Here is a 6,000-nt window from a genome sequence, read left to right as displayed (position 1 = left end):
GGTATATTCTATTTTTTCAGACAATGTTTTCTGTGGAAAAACAAATAGTTCAAGACAGAATCTTTTAAACTTCAAAACCGTCTGAATTTCTCCTTGCTACATGACAAATAAGTCAGTCTCATGTCTTTTATATAAGTATTTTTAAAAAATTCAGCAATGATCTGATCATTGAACTAAGTCAGTGAACCCTGGCTACTGGTAACTTTAACTTCTTTGCACCATTTTCCAATAAAACCAGGAAATCCTTAATGTCAGGAACTTTTCTGCTGTAGTTGGATTACAAAATCAAATCTCGATGAGATCTGACATTACTTCAGCAAATAAATGGAAAGTTGTTGTCATGTTTTGCAACCACCTCAAGATTTCTCTCTGCCTTCTACTGGGTGATATATCAGTGTGAATCAGTAGATACAGTTCTGAAGCCAAGATTTTATCACTAATTCATTTTGTTATATATTCCACTTCATGTCCAAAGTCCTGAAAACCCTCATTTTATTACTTCAAAGACAAAACAAATCATTCTGAAGAAAATCAGGTACTTCGTTCATTTTATATTCCAAATCCACATCATCAGGAGCTTCCCACTTATTCCTGAAATGATCTTCTGGAATTTTTTTTCCTCCAGGACATTTAACTAAAAGGATAGGTAGCTAATGAGTTGTTTCAGAATTTGAAAAATAGCAGTAGTCTTCAAAAGGAAAACTATATTGCAGCAGGTAGGAAGAGATAGAAGAAAACGGAGACACTGGGGAGGATCAGCTATGGTTCTGAATTTCTTGTAGGTATACAGATCACTCATACCATTCTGCTCTGAAGAGTAAAAAGGCACTCAATGAAGTATGTGTTACAGGCCAGATTGCTCAAGGTAATTCTCGCTATGAAAGGAAAGAGAAATTTGCCCTCCATTTTAACATATCTGGGTTTATTTCACTGAAAGCACAACTGGGAATAACATGTCCATCCAAATGACTTGCAAATGATTCAGCAGCAGTCTAATCACTGTCTTATTTAGGTTGACAGGTTATAGCAAAAGCAGCGTAATCAACTCAAATCCTTTTTCTGGCTCAGGAGCTGTATTTCCATTAAAAATTGAATATTAATTGAAAAATTGAAATATTAAAAAAGTGTAAAAACTGAGGATATTTGTGTTATGTAATGACTGTGCATAAGGCTCCAAGTGACCAAGCTGCATCTGACTTAATGCCTTCTAATACCTAATTTAAGGTAAGGTTCTGTACCAACAGATAAAAAAATACCACAACCAAAAGCAAACAAACAAACAGACAAGCAAAAGGTACAAAAACTTTCTTTGTAGCAGTAAGGCAAAAGGTCTTTTCAGATTAGTATTTTTCAAAATTCAAAAGGTGAAGCTATCTCTTTGCAGTTTTCTTAACTAAAAGGCTCCTCAAGCTCATTATTCAGTTGTGTTTGGTTCCTATAATTTTGTTCTTGATAAATAAGCACAGATTTCAGGAGCAAATGATCTTAGATGATGATTTTAAGACAAGTTCTTCTTTATATAATGTTGTTTGCCAGATTATATTCCAAATGTAAGGGGAGGTAAAAATCAGCCAAAAGTGATTACTTTCTTACAGTCTTCATTAATGTCTCTTTTGCCTATGAATCTGGGAAAAGAAAACAAGAGAAAAGGATTATTGAAACTGGAGATTAATAGATATTTCAGACTGGAGTGCTGTAACAGCTTTTCCAAATAGAAATGTTCACTGCTATATCATTTGAGTTCAGTTTCATTCTTGACTATAGTCTGTCTTGCCCAAATATGTTAATAATTTTTTGCTTTCTTAATGTTATTATACCCATCTGATTTTCACTGTGAAGAGTACAGTGTAATAATGGTGAAATCAGCTTGCTATGGTAAAACTGGTATTTAAGAGGAAAGATTTTTGCATAAGAAGTGACAAAATAATATAACAAATTAAGTATTTATTGTGAGAAGTCATCAGAATTACTTTGTCAATTGTCAGTAAAATATCAAGTATTTTCATGTTAACTTGGAAATGGCAGTTTCCATTAAGAGATTCCAGCAGCTGAAATCATGCTATTCAGAAGTAAATAATATGAAAAAACCCCTTATTAACAATAACTCTTTGTATTATCTACCAAGCCCTATGCATGAGCTCTTCTCTTGAATATCACCACTTTATTTCACACTCGTATTTAATGGCCTCATTTGTGTATTAGTTCACATTTTCATTATATTTTGTTATTTAGCATTCTCTATGATTGTTTCTCATTGAACAGATGCACTACAGTTTCTCTGCATCAAATTCTATGATCCTTAATTAGATGTCAATATGTTTTCTTGTAATGCTATTGTGAATTGAACAAATTTTTAGTTACATGGACATTAATTAAAATCATATGCTGAATTGTTACATCTTTTCAAGCCAGTTGGAGAAAATATTTCTGGTTTACTTGAGTGGTGTAAAACATTCAATTTTATTTCTTCATTAGTTACTATACTGAAGATTCTAACCCATCCTACCCCAAATGATGCAGAATCAATGTACATAAAAAGATGCCCTGCCTTCATGTACAGATCTAAGTGCTAAACAATGCCTTCAATCATGTTACCTGAAATGGGAGATGATAGCTTCTATCTCTAGGAAATGAGATGTGTATTTATTAAACATGACAGAGGGAAGGCAAGACCTAGAATGAGTCTACATCTTAGGAGTCGTTGCTTATATAGGGGGCATACTGGAGAATAAGTGTGACTTTAAATCACTGCCTACACAGGGGCTTATTGGAAAATAAATGTGACTTTAAATCAAGGCAGAACCAGGTCTGTAGTCCCAAGCAAAGTGCTAGAAGAAAATTTTAGAAACTTGACTGTCATTGACACATAGGAGGAACAGAGGGAACAAGAGTAGTACCAAGGTCTTGCATAATCGACATGATTTATATACTAAATGATGTATTTATTTTCCCTGTAGGAGAATCAGTTTTGTTATGAATGATGTTCTATTTTTTCCAATTTATCAAGCAACAAAATTAAATTTAATAGTAACAAAATGAATACAGTCAAAGTATTGGAGATGACAATTAAAGTATTGGAGATGAAACAATCAAAGTGCATATATTTAAGAATATACAAAATTTGGCAGTAAGTAATTTAGCATAACTGAAGTTCGTATAAAGCATAAGCAAAACCGACCGGGGAGGGGCCCCCCTCCAACTGGGGGTACGGGGAGTGGCTCGCCATTCCTCACGTACCAAAGCATCCAGGCTAACAATCCCACTTATATACTGTAGGCTACAGAAGTTTCTAGAAAACTCCTCCTAGTTTTTATTCCTAAAATCTACGTCACCGTGTTGTACAACGCATGTTCTACTAATGGGTTAGGGGGTCTCTCATCCTTTTGAGGGTCTTATTTCCGATGAAGGCTCATCGTCTTCCTCAGTGACCGAGGTGTGACCTGCAGGTAGCGCAGGCGCACTATGTGACTGAGCAGATGTTTTCCATAACAAGACTTTAATTGAGTCCCATGCTTGGAATCATCCCATTTTGGCCCATTTCAAGGTCAAAACTTTCTATTTCTAGATGCTGCTTGTCAGGCCTACGTCCTTCTACTATTCTTGTTTGACTTTCTTCCAACCTCTTTCTTCGACTCCCAACATCTGGAAGACGTCCTTTGCCCTGTCTCACCCATCTCCCCCCTCACTCTGTAACAATTGTCTTCTATTGATCTAAATACAATTTTGTTAATCTGGTTACAACTTAATTAGCACGAATCACATTTATCACAGTTTTGATGGGCAGGAACTATGAATCTTTTTTTTTAAATCCATAGCAGTAAGTTTTTGAGGAGATTCAAGCAGGTCTCAACAGAATGAATGGCATAAAGCTGGATAAGATGAGTGAAATAACTGTAAACAGCTAGTGGGATCTGAGCTAGTCAGGAAAAGAGCAAAGAACAGCTTAAAATATTTAGGCAAACCAGTGAGAACCAATATTCTTTCCTATTATTGTAGGTAGAATGTCCTTCCAAAAACCACCCTTTTGGTTTGTAAAACATTTATTTCTGCTTCCTACTCAGTGAGAGCAAGTTTTGCCTCTAGTTTGCAGTTGTCAAAGAGTCCAAGAGAGAAATTATGAGCTTCAAAAGGGAAGTTGGGGTTCATTACTCTCCTTTTTTCGATGGAGGTTCACTCCATGGAAAACATTGCTGCAGACTGCAGAGAGGCAGAGATAGGTAGAAGAGGTACACAAGAAAACAAACAAAACAAAACAAAACCAACAAAAACCCCAAAACAAACAAACAAAAAACCAACCGAAAAACTATGAAACAACCAAAAAACCCATTGTCAGGAAAATTAATCCACAAATACCAGAGGTTTATGTCCAAAAAGGAGACAGAGGAGTCCTTTTTGCTTTATTCGAATAAAGGGAGAGGCCATGGGACATTCCCCTGGGATCTCTCAAATTTTCGGAAGACGCAGCCTCCTTTTTATCCTATTTTCCCGGCCGCATTTCCCTCTCTCTTTCCCCATTGGCTGAGGTACTTGAGAGGCACAGACTTCCCGGAACGCCTGATACCTGAAATTCCCCTCTAATGTATAACCCTCCCTTTTAATTTTTAATTCTTATAGAATTCATAGTTTTCCCCCCGTTGCTTCTTTCACCTTTCGATATCCAATTTCATTTATCAGCAGCCCTACAGTTTGTTTGTAAAGGCAAATATCTCTTTCCATTCATCAATCAGTGGAATCCATCCCATTGTTTCTTTTATCTCTCAGTGCTAGCCTTATCTACAGGCTGATCCACAACTCATTTGTAAAGACAAATTTAACATTCCTCTCACCATCAAAACAAAACAATGAAACAAAGGGATTCATAGATCCCTTATTTAAACCCCCCATGTAAGGCAAAATAAGGCTGAACTGTTCAATTACAGAGTTCTCCACTGTTCCTTTTTATTCCCCTGCTGTGTCAAGCCTATTTTGCCCATTTCCTCTCCGGTGAGTTTAGTTAGTTAGGTATACTGTTGCTCCAGGAAAGATCAATGACCTAGAGGAGAGGTAAATTCTGCTTTTTCATATGATTATATCACATATACTTGCAGTATTTAAGAAACCTCCAATAGAGAGGTCAAGGACTTGATTAGGAAAGTATGGTTGAGCATAAAGAGTAAAAAGAGATTAATCCAAACCTCCAAACAAGCCCACCAAGCCCACGGGTGTTTTGCTGCAGTGGGACGATGCTGCTAGCTAGAGTACAAAACCAGTATTTTTGCAGCTTTTTGCTCTCTCTCCTCCCTTACCCCTCTCCATATGCAGCTCTGTAAGAAGATTATAACTGGAACTTGCGGGGATGTTCCTTCAGCATTTTCCAGAAGATGCTAATTGATTAAAATTTGAATGTTTATAAGATGGGTATTTGCAAAATGAGACATTCAGGAGAAATAGAAAAAAAATTCTTCATCCTATTTCATTGTTATTTTAGTGAAAAGTTCAAATCTTTAGCTTTCAGAAAATACAGGGAGACGTGAAAAATAAAAATATGTGAAAAAAGAATTTATGATTACAGTCTTTTTCCAAGTTTCAGCTTGTAAAACTTAGACTGTAATTTCTCCTCCTGATTTAACTCTATTTTCAGTGAGAGTACATGCTGTGCTGGTTACACCTTGAGAGGAATGTTGAATTTGTCTTTACAAATGAGTTGTGGATCAGCCTGTAGATAAGGCTAGCACTGAGAGATAAAAGAAACAATGGGATGGATTCCACTGATTGATGAATGGAAAGAGATATTTGCTTTTACAAACAAACTGTAGGGCTGCTGATAAATGAAATTGGATATCAAAAGATGAAAGAAGCAACAGGGGGAAAACTATGAGTTCTATAAGAATTAAAAATTAAAAGGGAGGGTTATACATTAGAGGGGAATTTCAGGTATCAGGCGTTCCGGGAAGTCTGTGCCTCTCAAGTACCTAAGCCAATGGGGAAAGAGAGAGGGAAATGCGGCCGGGAAAATAGGAT

General features: G+C 36.2%; 1 long non-coding RNA gene across 2 annotated transcripts in view; it reads right to left on the bottom strand.

Annotated features, from left to right (window-relative positions):
- Positions 1-222: 222 nt before the first annotated feature.
- LOC148219768 (uncharacterized) overlaps positions 223-6,000 on the bottom strand; it is a 51,072-nt gene continuing 45,294 nt past the window's right edge. For both annotated transcript variants that reach the window (XR_015799316.1, XR_015799317.1), the window contains one exon: positions 223-1,625. This is a non-coding gene — a long non-coding RNA (uncharacterized LOC148219768). The remainder of the gene's footprint in view (positions 1,626-6,000) is intronic.

This window comes from Sturnus vulgaris, chromosome Z, assembly GCF_052056855.1.
Source record: "Sturnus vulgaris isolate bStuVul1 chromosome Z, bStuVul1.hap1, whole genome shotgun sequence".
Classification (NCBI taxonomy): Eukaryota; Metazoa; Chordata; class Aves; order Passeriformes; family Sturnidae; genus Sturnus; species Sturnus vulgaris.
The sequence above is the reverse complement of the archived record's forward strand: the minus strand, read 5'-3'. Positions and strand labels throughout refer to the sequence as shown.